The following is a 22730-nucleotide window of genomic DNA, read 5'->3' as shown; positions in this document are numbered from 1 at the left end:
GAAAAAGATTAACAGCCTTTTGGGATTTAGACATTTAAAAACAATAAGGATTTTGCTTCATAGAGGCTGCCCTCAACCCTCTTAGCCTTCATCCTCTGTGAAGGGCATTTTTGGTGGACTGAAATTAATGACAAAACAGTATCTCATACATTTAATTATTTTCTAACAAAAAACTTTTACCATTTGCTTACACCTTAGGAAAACTGCATCTTGAATTTTAGCAGTGGTCAGTGATGTTTAAGCTGCTTTTTTGCAGCTGAAAATCTGACTGATGAGATCAAGCCCAAAGGTATCTTCTCCCATACCAGCACCTGTGACAGTGATGACAGCATGTAGGGCATGCTTTTTAGCAAGGAAAGCAGCTCCTTTTCCCACATGCACCAGGGAAATTAAAGTCGGGGTTAAATGTCTCTAAAATCCTTGGCTTCAACAGAGGTTTCATCCCCAAAAGCAACAGAGAATAATAGGGTTATTAAGTAAGAGTTTTGCTCTCGGCAGCAGGATTTAAGGCCAAAACCTCTCTAGCTTTTTCTGCTTGGTGTAACAACCCTTAAATCTCCAACCTCTCTGTCCCAATTCTCCTCCTGTCTCTCATTTTGCACTGCCCATGCTTCAGGAGCTGATGAATGGAGAGTAAACTGCTGAATGTTTCAAACCCAGCTTCCTAGGATCAGTCCTAATTTGTCCAATTTATAACTACCATGCTTTCACGAGGACTCCTCTTCCCACCAGCTAAATGTCTCAGAACAAAACAAAACAAACCATCATTATTCCTGCAGAATTCAGAGCGGCCTCTGGAAGAAAATGTTTTTTTTTCTGACGTGTTTTCTTTCTGAAGGATATCCATGGTAGTCAGGGCACGTGATTGCTGAGCTCCAGACCAATGGTGAGCTGCCACAAACAGATCTGCTGACTTCCAAATCCTCAGTAGCTGGGTCTTGCTGTGGAAACAAAATCTCACATATTTTGTGTGCAACAGTGGCTGTGCAGTTGCTCTTTGTTCTTCCTTATTTGTATCTTTGCTTAATGGTGGCATTTTTTATTTATCTCCATGTCTAGAAAACTTCCATAAGCTTCTAATTCTTCTTACTTGCGAACCTGGGGCAATCTCCAGGACATTAGCAGGCAAATTAAAAAAGGATTGAGAAAATGCAACAGCTAGGAGTGGGCAAAAAGGAGCATGGTATGGCTGTGTCCTCTCTATGGCCAGCTGAGTGCTTCTGTCTTCCCAAAGAGAATCTCTCCAAGACCAGGTCAACATCCACAAATTAGTGAAACAGAAAATCAGGAGCCTAATAAATGCTCTCCCTGCGGCTGAGGAAAACAATCAAGATGAAGCAAGGCTGAGGAAAAGATGAACCAAAGGCCTGGTGTGTGTGTTCTGAGGAGCTGTGATGGCAGTTTTGGTGGCTAAAAGGCTTAAAGCTTCAGCCCAGTCTTCTCGTTCCCTTTTCACCTGGATGAAAGGGTTTAAAAGTAGGAACTGGATTTCGAGTGTGTGTAGGAGAACCCAAATACAGGCATAATCTGCCAGTTTGTGAAAAGGAAGAAACTGACAGCTTTGAAGCACTCACTTGGTTTCCTAGTTAATTTCCATGCTGCAATAATCAGTTCCATGACCCAACAGAAGAATGTTGTTAACTAGCCAAAGTCAGGGCTTTGTGGACATTTAAAAACAGGTGCAGCCAGAAACTCCTTCTCAGAAATGATGGACAAGCTGAATGCAATAATGGAGACAGTTCCACTAGGCCACAGCAAGTGCACCGCTGATCTGGAGAAAAAGTCCTTGTCTGGAGGATCGTGTGGCAGACTGTCCAGTATGAAAAACAAAGCATCCTTGCAGAAAGCAATATTTGAATTTACAGGAAGGCTTCATGCAGCACAAATGGAATACTAGTCACTAAACCTACAACTTGTAGAATTCAAATGGAATTTCAGTAAGACGAAAAAAAGAAGCTGAGAAAGCCCAGAGCCTGCAAGAGCAATTAAATATGCTTCAGCAAAAATTCACCACACTGTGAGAGGTTTGAGTGTAGGAGAATTAAACAATGCATTACATTGGAAGCATCAGGCATGATCACTTTGGAATGAACAGGAGCAACAGTTACAGGAGTAAGACAAAAAACTAAACTTGCACTCCAGTGAAGAAGGAGATAAAAGCTAAGCCTTACATGAAACTTTCAAAGAAGACACAGAGAGTATGGCCATGGACTGGACTTAACAACTTCTCTTTACAAAAGGAAAGAGAAGACAACTGTGAGAAAGTCTGCATTTTATAACTCAATCTTTATTTCAGATATGCAAATTTAAACTTAATTTTCCTGTGACACTGATTTGTCCGTGGAGTTAGTTTGTTGCCTTACTGTCTACTTTATTTTATTTGTTTTACAAGCACAATCTTGTGCACTAAAATCTCTTGGAAACAATAATGAAGAAATGAAGCAACGCACAACACACCCTCCATCCCCCCCTTATTTTGTTTGACTCAATATATTTAATAACTACATGACACAGAATTAACAAAACTGCGGCTGAAAGCCATTTACAGAGATCAGGTCACAAAGGAGAAACGAAATTTTGAGACTTATCCCAGAGAGTGTGGAATGTTGTGGAGTCTTTTTCTCTTGCAATTAAAACCTCCAGTCTTGAATGATATATCCCAGGTATCCTGATGGATGTGTGCTTTAAGACAAAAGCTGAAAGAAGCTCAGGATACCGTGCTGGTGCCAGCAAAAGTTAAATCATCTGCATGCTAAGTGTGCAGAGAGAGAATTTAAGGAGAACTTTAAAAACGGAGCCACAGAAAGTACAGCAGCGCTTGAGAAGGAGAGAGCGCTTTCCCAGGGTACTGTAGGTGGGTTTTATTCGCTTGTTGTTTGACACACATGCTTACACTTGGGGCTCGAAATCTCTCGGCTTGAGAGGTTTCACGAGAACCTTTCCCTAGCCCTAACTCCCTCCTCGTGGCCGCAGATGCGCTGCTGTGGTCCCCGCTTTGAATTCTGTCCACAGACATTCAAAACTTCCCGGCTGTTTGTTCCTCTCCGCAACCTGGGCGCTGCCCTGAGGACACGCACGTCTCAGCCTGGCTCTGGTGTCAGTCGGTCTTTAATTTCCTGCGGTTGTATTTTACCGTCGGGAGCCCTTAAGCCTTTCAAGATGTCTGGGAGGCGGGAGAGAGCGGCGGAGCCCCGGCGGAGCGCCGCGCTCGGTTCGGGGCGCTGTGACATCGCCGTGCGCATCCCTGGCAGCCGCGGAATTCCCGTCTGGGCTCCCGGCTGCTCCCAGCACTGGAATTCCTGCGGCGGTGCCACCTCGTCATGCTGGAGCACGAGCATCGTCGGGATAGCTCCAGAAATCCGCTGCAGACTTTCCGGTGAGTTTTTGCAGCTTCACTGCGGATTTGTTACTCGCTCCGGGCTTTGCCTGTTTTAAGTTAGAGCCCCTTAAGATCGCGGTTAGATTTTTTTCTTGAGTGGCCTCTGTCACCTTCAAATGTCGTGGGACCTTCAAATGTCGTCTTGTTCCACCCCCTGCCATGGGCAGGGACACCTTCCACTGTCCCAGGTTGCTGCTCCAAGCCCTGTCCAGCCTGATCTTGGACACTCCCAGGGATGGGGCAACCACAGCTTCTCTGGGCACCCTGTGCCAGGGTCTCACCACCCTCACTGTGGTGAATTTCTCCCTCATATCTAAATCAGGGGCCTGTTCTGAAGTGTTTGGCATATATTCGGAAGTTTGCCAGAAGAAACTGACACAAGCTTTTAATGACACATCAAACATAATTCCCCAAGCAAAAACTTCCTCTTCTGTTTTGTTTACTTATGGAGCTCCTACAAGCTGCTCCATGGCACTGCAATGTTTTTTTGCCCTAAGTGAAATACCATGCTTTTTGAATTTATCCCTTTGTGTGCTAGTAAGCTATTGATAGGTATTTTAACAGAGGAATAGTGCATATTCAAAATCTTTAGCATTCCCAGGTGACATTCTTCAGAATTATTTTTTTCTTTTCCACTATGCAACTTCAGAGTAATTTAAAGAAGTTTTAAAACCTCAGAATGATGTGGATGTGACAGAAAACATTTTGACATTTTGATTGTGTTTGATTGATTTGTTTTTTGATTGTTTTGATCTTAACTCTTGATAAGCATTATGAAACTACAATTTTTTAAGCCTTATGAGATTTAGGTGTAAGTTGCAATAATAAAAAGAATGTTGTTATGAAAAACTAATTTCTTACTTCTTAGGGCTACATCTTAATGCAAGAATTCTGTGCAATTTGTGAAAGACTTAGCAGCCTTTAACATAGCAAGTGTTCTATTAGGCAGGTAACCTTGGACATTTGATCTACTTCAAAAATTATAGTACCTTTGTTTATCTCACTTAGAATTGTTTGGAAGAGAAGCAGAGTTTGTAATCTGTTTAGGAGATTGTAGCTCCATCTATGCAAACATAACATTCTTTTATTGGTGTTCTGAAAACTCTGAGAGTGGATATTCTGCTATATATATATTCATTTATTTCTCTACAATATTCAGGCTTAGAGGACTAGCAGTACAATTCTGTTTTCTAAAGCTGATGTCAGATTGCAGTTGTGGTAATGGTTCACGTGACATGATAGTATGAGTGGTTAAAAAAATCAGTATTTTAGTAGGTTGACAAATAAAGTAAAGCATGTCTCTGCTAGTGGTCTTGATGGTTTTATGATATAGAAGAGGCTAATCTTTGAAGCTTATCTAGTACAAGAATGTATAGCTAGCTATGTTCTTAATTCTCCACAGTTTATAGACTTAAAAAACTGCAGTTTGGACACCATGAGTTCACCCCCTTCAGACAACATCACTTCCAGGGAAGCTAATCAGTGCGATCCAGTTCTGGATTTTTAAGTGTAGCAGTTTAATTCCTGCTTTTGTGGCTCATTTATTTTCTAGATGCCTGAAATGAAGCAATTAGGGCTGAGGAAGAAGCAGATATGGTGTGATACATGCAAGCTGTCATAGAGTCATCAGGAGGTAGAGGTAGTTTCTACCAAGCATGCAGGAACACTGCCCAGGAGGCACAGGAGGGTTTTCCACATTAATTAAAGTGGTAGAGATTGGCTGTAAGTCTTACCATGACCCCTGGGTTTTATAACTTGAGAAGAGTTTGATCTTTGGCACACAAACTATTTCTCTCTTAATCTGTAAAAAACTGCCAGTTATATGGGAACAGCAAAATTCCACAAATACAGACTTTGGTCAGAAAATCAGACTGCAGTCTGCTCCCTGAACTGCAGAAGTTAAGCAAAATTACACTGCTGGGTAGTAAGTAAAAGAACATTACTCTCGATTGCAAAATTACTCTGCATTTTTTGCCAGCAGTGGAATTGAAGCTAGTGAAAAGCTGCTTTTCTGCAATGGTCAGTGCTGACTGTAACCAACAGACTTGTGAAGTGAAGACTGAGAATTTTGGTTTTGAGCTACAAAATACCTTCTTGCAGTGTAGAACTCAAGAGCTATTTCACCTGCTCATATGCTTTATTGAAGATTCTTAAAGTCCTGCTAAAAATGGTGTCTAAATAAAAATGGTGTCTTATTAAATATTTTAGCTCAAAACCAAGGGTTGATGAACTACTAAGATACGAAAATGGATGTAAAAACCATTTTCTGAATTTTGTTAGACTGCAAATTGTGCATACTTTGAAACATTCCAGGGAGTTTGTGTGGTTTTGTCTTTGAATCTTCTGAGAGCCTTATGGTTGTAGCACTTCCAGCTGTTATATGAAGGTGGAAGGAAAAATCTCCTAGAAGTTGTAGGAGGAAGCTTTCATAAAGTCCTGCACTTGCTGGCCATGCTGTGACAATTAAATAAAGTATCACGGAAAAAAAAATTCTTCAGGCTAGTTTCTATGTTATCTGAAAATGTGTAATTAGACAACCAAAATGAAAGGGGTAACATAAGTAATAGCTCAACAGTTCTGACACAGGTTGGCTGGGGGTTTTTTCATTAATTTGTTTGTCTCTGTTGGTTTGGGTTTTTTTTTTTTAGTTCTATACTAAGATTAAAAAAAAAAATAGGGCTTTCGGATATATATTTTTTAAGTTTCCATCAATTGCATTGTCACTCCAGAAGCTATGCATACGCCACTTCAAAAGGTGTCTAATGCTTTTTTTGCCAGTACTTAGTATTATGTTCACTGTTTTAGCGCTCTAATACACATTTTTCATTTCCATAGCATCCTTAATTTGCTAATGCTTGTGGTGTCATATAACTTGTGCATGGTATGGTTTTGGTTTTTTTTATTCTCCCCACAGCCCCCTCACAGATTCAGTTAAACAGAATAGTTAATTACATAGTTAGTTTATCCTAAGAGTAAGTTTTAATGTGTCTTTCCATTATGATTTTTTGTCGGATATTTCATAGGACAGCTGAAAGAAACAGATTTCTTTAATTCTGACTGCCATGAAAACCAATGTAATTTAAATAAAGCCTTAAAGTTTTTTTACAAAAAGTGGTTATCCTCTTGCTTTCATTCTGTGTGGTCTCCATGAAAGTAATATTGAATCTCACCAAGTTTAAAGAAGGCAAATGACTTCCCCGCTGCCTCCAGACCAAATAAATGGTCCCTTTCCATAACCCTTGTTTCTTGGACCAAGTCTTCCCCAGTTTTCACTTTGGGTTTCATTTTTCCCCCTTGGTGCTGTCTGGCTTTTATCTATTTTCAGCTGAGATTGATACTTCATTTATCATCTCGAAATAAAATTACTTGCCCTTATTTCTTCTGCGTTTTCCCCAGAAAGAGAGAAAAAAAGGGTCACTCAACACTATTACATGATGCCCACAAACAGTATTTTATTTAGCATAGAGATGCTCTGGCTGTTCAGGTTCCACTTATTTCCAAATCTTCTTCTTGCAGTAGCTGAATTGCATTTAAAAAAGTGATTTTAATTGTTTCTCGTCTCTTGCTCTTTGAGTCATGTTGCTTACTCTGAGTATGGCTCTGGTAATAAGTACTGAAAACCAATAATGAGCTTGTGGTTTTCTTGCAGTGCATGCAGGTTTCAAAGATTATTATCTCCTACATTTATTAAATACATAAAATTGTTAAGAACACGGCACCTTGTGGAACAATTTCTGATCACATATAGCTGTTCTCATCTGACAGATGAAGTCTGTCTTCTGTTTAAATGGAAATACACTTAGCATTTATTCAATTATAAAATATTTATGGTCTGCAGCTCAAAAAATGGAAACTTCATTCTTTAATAGTAGTAATGTCTTCAAAGACAAGATTTAATCTAAGTTACTGATCCCCTTGTAGATGACATTTGTGTCTCTTTGGCCAATCAAAAAAAAACCCAAAAAAACCAAAAAAAAAAAAAAAAAAACAACCAACCCCCAAAAATACCCATGAGAAGACATATATCATTGGGTAAATTTTTGGTCATGAAAAATGTTAATTGTACCTATACACAAATCTAGGGTAAAGTGGTCACTTTTTATTTAAAAAGAGCTATTAATTAAATGCCATTAAAGTGTTATTTCTGTAAAAAATACTCCATATAGACAAAGGTATAGTATTTTAGTATTTCTATTTCTGTATTATAGGATACCAGTTTAGTGCTTAATTTGGTCACGTTTCTTTTATCAGTGTGTTTCACATTTATTGCCCATAAGCTCTTGCACTTTTGTCTAGAGAAAATAATTATTGCAGTCTTACATACCTAAAATAATGTGAAAACAAACATATCAAATAATGTGAGCACTGATTTTCAAGAACTGAAATAACTTAAAAGTTTTCCAGTTTCAAGTTATAATCATTTCACTTAAAATTACTTAACTGGTAAATAAATACTTTTAAAAATATACCTATTTATATGTATATGTATATATACATATTTATGTGTGAGTGTATCTATATAAATGTATATATTCTTAGTATACATTTTTCACTGTTTATATATAAAATTGATTTTTACTCTTTTGTTATTGTTTGTGGTGTTTGAGGGCTGATTCTGCTAATTACCAAGTAGATTTTGTTTTAACTGCAATAGTAGTGGAAATTATGATAAAACAGGGTAGTTTGGAGGACTAAACCTTCAATTTGTGTGGTGTTTGTGATCGTTTGCATGCCTGTAGTTTGAATGTATGGATCTCTGAAGACAAAGTGCGTAAAAAGAGGTATTTTCCCCACATCTCTGCATTTGTTTCATGACAGACATGGTTTTGAGACAGTAACTAACATTAAAAAATGAGAAAAAAAGCTTTCCAGTTGTTTTAATTTGCATAATTGGAATTATGTTTTTAAGCCTCCTGGAAGGTAATTATCAAAACTGATGGAAGTTCATTATCGGAAACAAAGATACTGAAAAATAATAATGAATATGTTATGCTTAAATCAATTTTGTTAATCCAAAGTGAATCTCTCTTTTAAGTTCTTGCTGCCACATCTCTCATATCTTGCAAAATAAGCAATTCTATATAGTCCTTTCTTCAAAGAGCAATAGTAAAGTGAAAACTGCACAAAATAATTTTACTTGTGTGAAGGTTTAAAACTCTGGACCCTGATTGGGTAATTGAGGTAAAGAAGCATTACAACTTCAAATGAATGCTCAGGCTTCTTTCAAAACACATTTTTCAGCTCAGATAGTGATATAGAAGAGTTCCCGTTGCCTCAGGATAGAAATCAAATAGAAATGGACACTGTTGAAGATCTGAGAAGAAACCTCCATAGGCTGGAGAAAAGAAATTTGGAATTACACAATCAACGCAATCAAGAGGTAAGGACTTTGTTTGTTTGTTTGTTTGCTTTATTTTACCATTGGAATAAACACAATTTTTTTCCTTAAATGCAATTTGTTTCTTTGAAATAATCCTCTCATCAGGTGACTCAAAATCACATTCAGTAGTTGGAAAATAACAAAATAGCACTGTACAAACATCTCACGCCTGTCCACAGGAGCTGATATCACTTTTAGTGTCATTGCTAATAGTTGAAGGTGTGTGTAAGAAACTGGAGCAGTACAGAGCAGCAAAGTCATGCAGAAGAACATTTTGCACCCCCAGTTTTGGAATTCTTAATGTAAGATGTGTTTTGTTTGAGTGTTTTAGTGCCAGTAATTCCAGGGATCCATTTTACAGAATAACCCCACCACTGATGGAGCAGTGGAAGCACGACAGGAGCAAGTCACTGTGTAATCTCTAAATAAAAGGATAGGGAACAACAAACTTGGTTTATTGGCTGTATTTAGTAGGAAACAGATGAATAAGCACCCACATCAGTTGCCCCTAACAAACTCCTAAGAGCAGAATTGTTACTTAGAGCAGTAATAAAATTAAAAATAGAGAAAACTTTAATGAAGTATTTTTTCCCTGCTACTTCATTTAGGTACTAGTTTGCCACAAGAACATCAGGGAAAACCTTTGTAATGGGCTTCAGTTATTTCCCATGAACGGAGCTCCTTTTAATAAGGACGCTGCTGCTTTGTAGAGATTCTGAAGTTCATTTTTTACTTTCCACCTTCTTGCATTCAAATGGCTTGAACGTGGTTTCCTGGGTCCAGTTTTTGGCAGCAGTGACTGAACTATCTTTTTTACACCAGATAAGAGCCAGTTTGAAGCCTTTTCTTTGTTCTCTTTGTTGTGTTTAATAGCATTCTGCTATTAACTGCTGTTATGACTGCTGAACACCATTGAACTGAAGTTTGTGCTTGCATAGTGAGTTACTGGGTGCCTGATAATCTAATATCCCAACATAATTGCTTTTCATTAAATGCAGTTACCAGAAAATTGCCTGTGGAGTATAATTGTGGTGTTTATTTTCTTAAGGCTGATTGTGTTTGGAAAAACAGGGAGGTATGTTTAAGGGTACATGAAAGTGATCTAGGAACAGGTCCAGTTTGCATTAAAAAAAAAAAAGTATCTATAATGTGCAGTTTCAAGACTGTATTTCAAATTCAGATGGAAAGGGATGGCAGCTGTGAATGCAATTTCTGAAATATTTATTTTCTAGATGTCTCAGTATGAACAAGAAATAATGAAATTAAGGTTGGAACTTGAGAGAGGAGAAGCTCTTCATCAGCATCTGGAGAGTGAAATGTTATTTTCTAGCAAAGAGGCTCATATACAGATGTCTTCTGCAGAGGATGAGCTGTGGGATGTAAAGAATAAAGTTTTGGAACTTCAAGGTAATAAAAAATTGTAGACCAGAGGCTACATCGGTCCCAAGTCATGAAAACAAGCAGTGATTTCACAAGGTTTTACAGTTACAGCCTTTTTTGAAAGTCTCTTATTTTCCCATGTCTTACACATCGGCTTCTGTAAGTTCATAAGAGTTTTACAAAGCCCTTGCTGTCTCATGTGAATTAAATATAACCTGCTAAACCTATCAATCCCTTTTTTTTTCCTCTTGCTCCTTACCTTCTGTTATTCCTTCCCTCAGTATGTACAGAATTGTAATTAAGGTGTCCCTCTCCACTACCTGCTTATCACTATGCCAGCAGTTCTTCCTTCTACATTTCAGGGAAAAAAAAAATCGAATTCTTTTTGTATGTTTACACTCTTTCCACAAACTTTTTCCTTCACCCCCAGGAGTTCTCATTGTGCTGCTTTTTTCTTCCACCTTTTCAGATATTTCTAGCTTTTCATTGCTCATATCTGGCCTCTTCATGTCATCTTTGGTTTTATTTTTATACAAGTAACATGTGTTATGACAGTAGTATGTGGAAAGGAGGGGTTTTACGTACATATTTTCCCCCTATTAGTTTTGCATTCAGAAACTCAAAGTTTCTTGTTCTTTCTCAAACAGAGAGATGTTTCTCACACTTAAAAGCTGGGGAGGTGCATTTTTTTGTTACCTAAGTAAGTATAGGACTCCTAAAATTTAGTACAGGAGATGTATTTGTGAACCTTTGGTGTTCACTGAAAAGGCTGGAGCACTCCTGGAGTTTGTAACCTTGCAAGGATGGAAGGAGACTCTGAAACTTCCAAGTGCACTTACACTGCCAGATTTTTTAAAGATAATAAGAAATCTATGTTTTCATTCATCTGGAGAACACACAAATTACAAAAATCTTGGTTAGTTTAAATTTCTCAAACTTTTTTGTTTGTTTGGAATTTTTGTTTTGTTCTTTGTTGGGTTTTTTCTTTCGGTTTTTTTTTGTTTTGTTTTGTTTTTTTTTTTATCGTAACAAATGTCAAGGAAGCCAAATAGTCATGGTGTTGCTTCTCATTTCTTTTTCAGTTTTTAAGTTATGCTTCTTCTTCCTTGTCTCTTGGAGCCTTGCTCACCTCGTGTGTTGTTTTTCATACAATCTCAACTTAAATTGTTGGACAGAGCACCTGACTTGTGCCCTGTCTTTAGTATTTTCTCCAAACTGTTTTTCTGCTGTTCTTCTTGAGGCTTGACTTCCTGACATCTGACAGGTGTTCCCCATCATTGTGTCCACTAATTCTCTGTGTTTTCCCACCACGCGTCTTCTGGTTGTTTCACCCTTCTCCAGCTAGGAAGAAATTTCAGAAGAATGGGATGAATTTGAAATAAAAATCTATCAGAAAGTGGTGATCACATAAATGCCAACATAGCCAGTTGTACTCAGTGAAATAAAAAGTTAATACAAAATATTTTGACTGAGATTGTGAAATGAAGCAAAGTTCCTAGTAAAACTGCTTTTAGGAAAAGAACTTTTCCTTGGCATTGAAGCTTTCACAGAGAAGTAGATCCAGTATTTTCCTGTCTTGGGGCAGTTGCTGGGCTGAGGATTTAAATCTCTTGAGCAGCAGTACATTTCCCCAGAAAAGCCAAGCCTTTGCTCATTAGCCCAACCTGCCTTAGGTTTTCCTAGAGTCTTTTTCATGTGGCAGCTGTCTGTCTTTACTGTTACTTAAACTGAGCTTGAAATTAATTGGTACAGACTAAAGTTTCACGTAGATATTTGGAAATAAGCTAGCCAAGTGGTGCAGAAAAATGCAATTAAGTTCCCCATGCTATAGAGGCCTCTCTTGAAAGAGTAGAATTTTTATTCCTTTCCAAAGGGAGAAGAGCTTTAATTTGTAGAAATCTCCAAAGGATTTCCATGTCCTTATGTGAAAGATGCTACAGGAACACAAAATATGATTGTTGCTCTGTAGTGAAACTGAAAGTGTTAATGTTCCAGGGTGTCACAGGATATCACAATACAAAGACAAACTTAGGTTCATTATACCTTTTTTCTTTCTGAACATGCTTATTTGCAGTGCTATTTTTCATTTTCTTTTTTTTTTTTTTTTTTTTTTTTTTTTTTTTTTTGTAAATGTCAGTACTCAACGACAAATACAAGCAGAAAGCAGCAGAGGCTGAGAAAATGGTTCAAAGTGCTCAGAGGCAGTGGGAAGAGGAGCAACAAAGATTGGCAGTTGAGAGAGATAACATCCACAGAGTACACCTTGCTGAATTGAAATTCCTTTTCAAAGAAAAAATTGAAGCAGAAAAGGCTTGTCAGGTGTGATATATTAATAGATGGAAAGTTCCACGAGATGCTGGCTGAAAATTTTTTGGTGCAAAGTGTGTGGTGGGTTGGAGTTTTTCTGGTTTAAGGGGAAAAAAAATTCCCCAAATAGCTGAATACTGCTGAATAGTTCTGAAGGTTACAGCCTTATGAAGCTACACCTAGTGTGCAACGTTGATCTGGGGCTTTGATGGAATGTGTTGGGGCTGTTTGCCATGGTAAGCACCTAACCCAAGTAATCAGTACACAGTGCTAGTGAAAAACAGAGGAGCTTGTGAACAGGACCTAAGCTCCTTCTCAAAACAAGCAGAATCACAAGTCAGTTTTTGTCAAAGCTGATTCCTATAAAGGTAGGGCAGGCTACAGGCTGTGAAGAAGCCTACTTTTAGATAGAGTTTTCTTTTTGAAGTTGCCAGGTGCAGCAGGGTAAGCTCTGAGTTCTGGCTAACAGTAGGTGGCTGAGTTGGTTTGAGGAGGCTCTGGAAGGGTATTGCCTTCTGCTGTGTACAGTGTTTTGTAGAAGCTGCCTTCAGAGAGTTTAGTGCTACAGCAAAAGATCAACGTTGAAAAAGTATGCTATGCTCTGTCAAATGATGTTTGTCCTCGAAAAAGGACAAAATGAGCAGTGTACGCTCAGGGCATTGTGTTCTCTGTCAGCTCCCTGGCAGTCTTCTCTGCCAGTGGTTGTAGAGGAAGAGGCTTTCTTGGTAGATGTAATAAAGCTACAAAATTGTAGGAGATGTAATTAACATGAGTAGACTAAGATCGCCATGAATACATCTAGCTTGTTAAACAGGTCAGCGTGAGCTGTAGACATTCAGAATCTTGATGTCTCTGAACTCAGAAGTCTTTCAGAACTTTCAAAACTCTCTGAAAGGAAAATGTGATTCACTAATAGGAGCCAGACCCTAACCTGCCTTCAGCAGTAAAAATGTTCAGTTTTTCCCCTTTGCTTTTGTAGCTGTTCCTCCGCCCACCACCTTACAGTTATGTCATGTATAGTTACAAAATTCTGGGAAATAAAAAAAATCTTACATCTGGACTTGACTGCATTGAAAGCTTAATTCATTTAAACTTGTCAGATAGACATCAGAAATATGTGGGTTTATAAATTATGACTTTGAATGAGTTGCAGTCTTTTGTGTTGTGTATTTACAGGCCTGGTTGAAATCTCCTTTAATTATTCTGAGCTATAAAATGAAAGCTAAGGAGATTTAATTGTGGTCTTAATACATGCAGAGAAGTGGGATTCTGAGCATGTAAGCAAATCCTGGCTGGAAAAACTGCACTTCACAAAGTGTAATTCTGAACTTGGCTGTGAAAATGCTGAGGTAGGCATGGGAGTGGAGTCACAGAGTGTTGAATTGTGTCTCTGGGACACGCAGGAAAGTTACTCTCTGCTTTGTGACAGATTCACGATGAGCTCTGTTGGGAGTATCCTGGCCCAGAATAGGAGGGGTTGGAGTTTGAAGGGAAGGGCAATAGAATCAGCTCATGGTTAGACAGGAGACCGCATCCCTTCATGTTTTTTTCCTCAGAATACTTGGGAGATTGCATGGTTTACACATGGTTTAAAAAAAAAAAAAAAAAGCCCACAACCAAACAAAAAGCCAAAATAACCAGCTATGTTTTCCATGAGCAAATATTTGCAGGTGGCTATGGGGATAGTATTAAACAGTCATACGCCTCCAAAAAGTTCCAGAATTCTTCAAAACTCTGAAATCCTACAGCTCATGCTGACTTGTTTAATGAGCTTGATATATTCATGACAATTTTAGTTTGCAAATATTAATTGCATTAGCAGTGTATAACATTTTAAAATTTTTTGTAGTATTTTACAGCAAACTATCTGTTAATTCTTTCATATTTCCCAGTTCATTTTTGTTAATACCTGGAAGATAAACCTAATTAAAGAAATATTACTATATCTTTCCAGGTATAGTTCCATAGAAATTGTTAGTTTTGGTTTATTTATTTACTTATTTATTTATTTTGCATTCTGAAGGGAAGAAACCTGTCTTGCTGGACATGCAAAACTAGAGGATTAGCTTAAATTTAGTCCAAATTCATATGGACTATGGAGATTTTGTAGCAGTGATTTCACAGACCTACAGAGTCCAGAAATGTCAGTAAATTCTTCCAACCTGTAGTTTAGTTCAATTTCTATACGCAGAAATTTATGTGGGGATCAGCTTATTTTATTCTACTGAGGACTCCATATTTCATAAGTTTTTAAAGTAATTTAGTTTCTAGAAAGAAGAAAATCCTTTTCAGAATAGGAGAAATTAAAATTATTTAGTCTGTAAGAGTTACTGTTTCTAAAAACATCTGATTTGAAGTTTTAGCAATTAAAATCAGAACAAAAATGAACTTTTGTCCCCATGTGCTATTTCACCAAATGCCCCCTGTTTCTATCATTGCCACTGAGTTGGCAGACAGAAGAGATTGGACGGGCTGTACTCTTTTAGAGGAAGATTTCCTGTGGAGATCTGGCTTTTCTATTAGTGTTACCACAGAAGGTCATGTTGACGGTGATTTTTGGGCCAATAGAGTGTTCTTGGGGGTAAACTAAAAACATGTCTGCTGCTGGGTAAACACTTCTATTGACCTGTGCTGGTGTCTTTGATTTTAAAGTTCTAGCATCTTCGGATGCAGTATCCACTCCTCTGTTAAACTCTCTCCTGCAATGCTTTATCTTCGTAAAAGTTCCTCTTGATGTATTTATTTATTCATTTACCTATTTATCTTTAGAAAACTAATGCTGCCCTGAAAAGCAGGCTCAGGAATCTTAAGGATATGGAGGTTGAGCACCATGGCTGCAGCCAGATGCTGAGGCTCCAGGCCGACCGCCTGCATTTCAAGGATAAACAGCAGGAGAGGCTCATCAAAGAACTGGAGGTAAAGCTTTCTGCCTGCTGCTGGGAGCCTCAGCAAGCACTGATGCAACTGAGCAATTTCATTTTTGAGGGTAGGAACCTCTGAGTTAGGCTTTCTGTGCCTTGTGTTTGATTAACAAAACGTGGAGCATCAGTTTGGCAGGAAAGGCGCATTCACAGGTGAATGCTGCGAGCCTGACCTGAGACTGGTGTCTGAACAGCAGATGGGAAGAGTTTTGTGTCCCTGAGAAAGTGCTCTTAGAAATATGGACGTATAGAGGGAGTATTTCTGTAGGGTTTGTGTTTGGTTTTTATTTTGGTTTCTTTTTTTTTTTTTTTAATTTAAACATGTTAAGCAGATAGGTCTTTTGGGAGGAGAAAAAGCTTAAGCCTTTTGGCTGATGCTGTTGTGGAGTAGGTTTGGTAAGCTCTGTGCTGTGACTTTCTCTTTAATAGGCCTTCCACAGATCTCTGTTTCACAGTTATTTCCTTTTGTGAATGTGTGAGATTATACAGAGTTTAAATTTATTGCCGACAGCTTGTATTTAAAAGTATTTATTTATTTATTTTCCAGTAATGTTTCCCTAACTGAAGTGCTTAGAGTCAGATTCAGTCTCACATAGTTGCTACTTTGTTTTAGTTGTCCAAAATCAATGACTTCACTTATATCTGTGTAACTTTATGTGTCTTAAATGACTTTTAATAATAATGTCTTTTTTTTTGATCTTTGTTGTATCACTTGGAGGCAGGAGTCATTTTGGGATATATTGTTCTTTTCAAATCAGTCATTAGCCTTAAGTGAAAAGATTCTTCTTGATAGAAAACAGTGTAGTTAAAATTACATGTAAATTTCTATTATAGCAACTCTGTAATTACTGCTAAAATGCTAAAAGCATTTTTTAAATTAAAATTCCATGTCCAGGCCTTTATATGGAGCTAGGTATCTGTGAGTATAAAAAATGCAGCAAGAACATAATCCTACATCAATTTCTTTAACTAAGCAAAAATTTTATTTTAATATTCTGGACATGTAATTGTTTTCTTTTCTTTATTTATTGAGATGGGTTTTCACAGTTCTAAAGTACAAGTAGTTCAGATAGCCCAGGTTGGTTTATGGAGACCTAATAAACGGAACAAATAAAGGTGTATTTGCATGATTTCATCACCTTTCTCAACTTAAATATTTTCAAAATGTCTTTTTAGGCAGCTACACTGAAAATAAAGGAACTGGAGGAACATGTTGCAGCAGCAAGACTAGCACATATAGAATGTAAATACACTACAGAAATCATGCAGGTAAACTTTTAGTTAAATATTTGGTAGAAGTTTACAGTAAAACAGAAGATTAACTTGTAAATGTACAGTCTTCCAAAAATGCTAAGACTTCCTTTCTCCAGTAAAAATACTGAATAGATTTTTTGCAATGAGTGTCAAAATTGTAAAAGGTAATAGAAAAATATCTCCTTTTTTCAGGGGATTATTAATTTAATAGAATAAATATAAAAATAAAATGTAACAGAATAAATATTAAAATAAAATGTAACATGCTTAGGTTTGAGAATTCAAAGTAGTATTGAAAGAGTGAGGGGAAAGAAAATGTTTCACAATAGTAAAACTGTTCAAATAGCCTGTCCTGTATCTTTGGAATGGGTACTTAGATAATTTTGGAGAAACAGTGTATACATCCAGCTTCTCTAGATGTGAGATAATAATGCATCCTGAGACTGGAATTCCAAATGTAATTAATCAGAGTACATTTTAGCTTCAAAGCCATTATATCTGCAGTTACCAGAGAAGTTTGAATACACGAAGAAAATGTAATATGTATACTTGAATATTAAATTCTTGTGTTATTACACTGTATCACACAGGGTTTGATCCATTAAAGTGATTTGGGTTTCTTTTAAAAAACAAGTGTGAAAAACCTGTAAGATGATTGCTGAGTGATCTCATACTGACTAACAAAGCCTTCATACTGAACTTTTGAAAAACTAAATGAGAAAACAAAAGTGAATATCATCCTTTTTTTCTTGTTTTCTGAGGAACACAAGCAAGCATTGCCACTTCTTCAGTCAGTTATATTCCTTTCGCCTTCTCTAAGTACAACACTTAGATTTCTGAAATTATGATTAAATAAGTAGTGATGATTCACTTTTCTTGATTCCTTCTCCACTTTTACAATATACAAAGAACTGTAAGGGTAACATTCCTTGAAGTTAGAGATTTATCTTTTATAGGTGAAGAACTGGTAAGGTTTTCTGCTTATTTATGTACAAAAAAAAAAAAAATAGAATTCCCCTGGAAGACTTCAGTAGTATAAATAATTGAAAACAGCAAAATCCAAACTCCGTGAAAGGACAACAAAATGTGCTTTTGGTCAGCATATCTATTTCTGCCTGTTTTGAACTCTGTGTATCAATACACTTTTACATGTGTTCAATGCTTTCTAATTCCAAATAGAATTAATAGAATATATTCACCTGGAAAAAGCAGAACAGACAGTGAACAGCACTAAAGACCATGGTAGTTGTTCCTAACTTCTTTTAATTGCTTTCCTATCACTTGGTAGTTGAGAATTCAAGAACTTGAAGATGCTTTAAGTGAAGAGCAGCACGGCATGAGAGAAGTTTTTTCAGGGGTGGCAAGGAAAGATTTCAGAGAGTCAGAAGATGCACATGAGAGAGGAAAAAAAGTGTAAGTTTCCTTTTAAAGGTGTTGCAAAATGGCAGCAGACAACTTGAGTACAACTCGTAGTTTACATTCCCTGCAATTTTCAGTCAGCAGAAAATCTAGTGCAATGTGCCAAACCAAACAAAAGGTTCAGAACCTGGCAGTCCATTAATAACAGTCCTGTATCGATAACCAAAGGTATAGTAAGTGGGTACAGATAATAACTGGCCTGTTACAGACTATTTGCCAAACCAAAACTTTTGAAAATCGTAGTTATGGTAGGCTCCAGCCTCCAGTGGTGGTTGGGGTGAGTGTAGGAAAACATAGCCAGCAGGTCTAGAAAAGATGGCTTTTCTATCTACATTCTAGATATATTCTTATTATGAAGACATTATTTTCCACCTTAGTGACTCTCTTGAATCTCCAAGATTCCTGTCAAGAAGATGTGTATCATTTATAGTGGCTAATCTTTGTTTTCAACTTTGAATGGCTGTAGAAAGCTTTAAACGGTGGAAAAAAATACTGAAATGTGTGAGAGCAGAGGAAATCTCTTGGAATGTTCCCTGCCCAGCACAGTCTGCTGTGTCTGTGGTAACAGAGCTTGGGTGACCTCCCTTTCAGCCTTGAACTGTATGGGTCTGTATACACAGGTGTTTGTGTTGGCTTACACAAGGAGTAGTGGAGAAAGAAAGAAACTGGTTTTCCTACAAAAAAGCAAGTTTCCTGCGCAGCTCATTCAAGAGTCATGGTTATGGAGATGTTTTTTTAGTAAGATATACTTAAAACTTGAGCTGGAAAAGCCTTTGTCAGCCTTTGCAAACATAAATTTTAAGCAAGCTTTTTCGCTTTTCTGACACCATGCCTAAATAGTCAGGCAATCTTTTTAAATTCTTCCTTGGATTCCTCTCTCTGATTCTGTCTCCTTTGTGCTGTTTTATGGCCTTGTAGTGTCCTCATCAGCTGCCTGTTTGGTCATGCCAGGCTCTTGCTTTCCTGACTGATACAGTAAAAGAACAGATTCACATTCTGGGTAGTCTGCTTTAAAAGTCACGCCAGAGTAGAGTCAGGCATGAGGAAATCTTAGGAGTGAGAACTGTACGTGAAATCAGGGTTGATGATGCAAGATGTGATGTAGTCTCTCTGAGAGAGAGACCATGAGAGCTGTTGTGTTAATTAAAATATGAAGAATTCTGTTTGTTATATCTAATTTTCAGGCCATATCCAAATATGAATCTATTGAATTGCGTGATACAAGGCTTGGTAACTGAAAATATAACCACTTCAAAAGCCTTTCTTAGAAGGAATATAAATTTCTTTCTTCAATTAAGAAAGGCAAGCAGCTTCAGAAGCCATGTGATGTGCTAATGTGGTATCTGCCATATCCATTAATAAGCCTTTAAAAGAATATACTGCATTTGACAAAAGCAATTTTGGTTAAAGTATCTTATTGCGGAAACTTTCCAGTTCACAAAGACAGCATTCATCCTTAAATGTGCAATGGAGAGACGAGGCTGAGGAAAGGAAGGAAACTGAAGAATCCTTTGGGACATTAGTGGATGCTACAGCCAGCTTCACCCTGGATGAAGGCTCAATAGTAAGGGAAAAAAACCCATGGCACACATTGTTTAGGTTTTTTAAAATATACTGTCAAAATATTTACTGTGGTGAGGATTTGCTGCATTTGCTGTGCTGAGCTGTGGAAGAACTCTGCCATTCTCTTACCCTGTTTGTTATTATGCTACCTTTTTAAGAATTTAATACAGGAATAAATGTAACCAGTGCCTTTGAGAAGATAATTTTTTAAGTCTGGGTATGATGTACTGGCATTCCTAATTAAGAAGGCATTTTGTAGATATGTATTACGATTTCATGTGAAGAATGTTCTGCCTTTCTACACAAATTTTTTGTCAAGTTTTATTAGCTACCACTGTAGAAAGGTTTTCTTCTATTTCATAAACCCTTTTAGTTTTAGTGCAAGTATTTGACTGTAAAATTTGCTTGAAAATTGTTTCAAACTTTCAGGTAGAAAAGCAGAGGGGATTTTTTGTTGTTGTTTTGTTTTTAGTTTGTTTTGCTGTGGATTTGGCACAATGGCTGTATATTACTGGATTATTTTCTGAAAACTTTCTCCTCTTATATGACCACTTTGGGCCTTTCTACTCTCTTTATCCAGCTACACCTTGAATAAAAATTGTGCCATCTTTTCACATAGCAGCAGGGACGAAGGAAAGTTCTTAGCATGCCTAGAAAATCTCTCCTTTCATTGTGTGGTAATATTTGCTCTGTTTCTACTCTTAGCAATATTAACTTTTGGTGGTGGTGGCTTGGAAACTTCTCCTCTTTCTCTCTCAGAGCTTGGAGCATGGAAGGTACATCAGGTCTGTTCCCTGTTGACAAGAGCAGAGACCTGTACAACAGAGTCTTCAGATTTGTGGGTGTCTTTTGTTCAGTTGACGGAATTGTTCTATACTTTGTCTTAGTGTTGTCCGCTGCGCAGGCAGATCTGTAATTCACAAATTGAAGAAAAATAAAACCAGAACCTTCTTTTTCCTTTCTCTCTGAAAGAACAGCTTCTTCCATGCAAGTATTAATGTATTAAAAGACATTTGCTGGCCTAGTTAGCCTGAAAAAGTAATTTCATCAGGCACAAAAGGAATGCATAGAGAGAAAAGCAACTGTCTGGTCTAACTACAGGCATTGATGATTGCTATTTATAACTATGAAACACAATTACAAGCTGAAAATGTTCTACCAGAAACCTTAAGTGCTTGCTAGGTGTTGCTGTGGTAGGAGTTTTCCTTTTTATCTGTATTCCTCAGTAAAATATATGTTATACATGACAAGAATTCAGTACAAGATTTCATTCATGATCAAGATTTCTGGTAATGTATTATGGTGTACTCAAAATTAATGTTGTATTTCTGAAAGGTTAAAAATAAAAGGATTGACTCACTTTCATATTCACAGAGCTGGTTGTTTTAATTGTTTTATTCAAAAGATTTCAAAGCACAGGACTGTCCTGAGCAGCTGATAAAAATACACATTTTTGGAAGAGTTGTATTAGTGGTTCCCTTATGGGATTAAATATCTATTGCCTTGGTTGGCTTTATATTTTTCCCAAAGCTGTTTGGATTTGTTTGGGAAGCAGGAGTGCCTGTATGTGATCCTATTTACTCCATTAAGACAGCCTTGATTTTGTTTCCCAGAATGAAAAAGTGGAAGTCTGTAGCAAAAACTAAGTATGGATAAGATTTAATATATTGCTGTTGGTCTTCGCTATACCCATGCCAAAACCGTGTGAAAATGTCAGTGTGTTCTCTTCCCTTCATTTTCCCTTCCTGCTTTCCTGACCAATACAGTATTCTTTCATATTTTATACCACTTTTATGCTCCCTGAATATGTTCTTTCCGCTCTAGTCTGAGAATCTTTTCTTGAGCTCTGGCTGTACTGATACAGTGGTTTACATACTTTGTGTCATGGCATTTGAGAAACAGCTTTCTATTAGCCTAATAAAAGTTTCTAAGTCACTTGCCTGTACTAAAAGTATAAAGAATTGAATTTCTACTGCATGCTGTTGTTGCTAAAATTTATTTATAACCTGAATCAATTTATTATACCACTGATTAAAATCACTGTAAAGAAATGAGGCATGGCTTGTGGAGTTTGACTGATGGAGCTGTAGGCCTATTTTGGCCAGCGATTAAATTTTATATAACCCATGCAAAACAAATGTTTAAATTAATTTATGGTGTGTTGTGCTGCCAAGCCAACTGGACTGTTTTCCGTGTGCTGTGCAGTTGTGTGGGGGCACAGTTTGAATGCCTCTCAAAGTATTAACATGGGAGAATGAATTGCATCCACTAAGAGCATGGAGATTTTTATCTGTGCCAGGTCACTATTGTGGCCTCAACAGGAATGGGATTTATTCACATATTTTATAGACATATTGTGGATAAATTTAAATTTTTTTATCTTTTTAAAGATAAATTTTGGGAAATCTGTTTTCTTACTCTGCTGTAAGATTATACACTATTATGGCTGCAATTATAAGAAATTAACTGAGGAATTTTGTAAAGCTGTGAGAATGAACTTTAAGGGCTTGTTTTCAGCTGCACGCAGCACTGCTACTGCACATATGATGCCTCTCTTTTGATTTTAACATTGCCCAGCTACAGCAATTAATTTTTCTTCGTGTTCCAGAGGGAGTTGTCCATCCTCCTAAACTTATACCAGAGCATGGCAAACGCCCATGTGCTTTCCAAATATTCAGCCGTCCCCCCGGAAGAGTTACCATGGACAGAGCTTTGTGCACTCTTGCGTGAGAATGTTGAAGCCCTGATCTTGAACTTCCACAAGGCTAAGGAGAGGGTGAGTGTCCCCAGGCATCAGCTGCCTCTGCTGAGCTCAGTGACATTTGTGCACACTGCAGTCTCGTTAAAAAGGAGTGATGGTCATCCCCCCAAGAGGATTTGGACATTAACAAATGAACACCTTTAATTATGGCTGGTCCACTGCTCAGTTTGATGCTGCTGCTGTGAGCATTTAGATGCGACTGGAGTGTGCATCAAGTCGCTCAGCTCCACCCTCTGTGCAGGACATTCTGAAAGGACTATCTGATACTAGCCACAGGGACCTAATTAAAAGATAATCAATTCATCTTATTGATGAAGAAATTCACAGAATGTAGTCATTTACAGTCATAAAGCAAGTCTTCATTTT

This window comes from Taeniopygia guttata, chromosome Z (genome assembly GCF_048771995.1).
Source record: "Taeniopygia guttata chromosome Z, bTaeGut7.mat, whole genome shotgun sequence".
NCBI classification, from domain to species: domain Eukaryota; kingdom Metazoa; phylum Chordata; class Aves; order Passeriformes; family Estrildidae; genus Taeniopygia; species Taeniopygia guttata.
The sequence above is the reverse complement of the archived record's forward strand: the minus strand, read 5'-3'. Positions refer to the sequence as shown.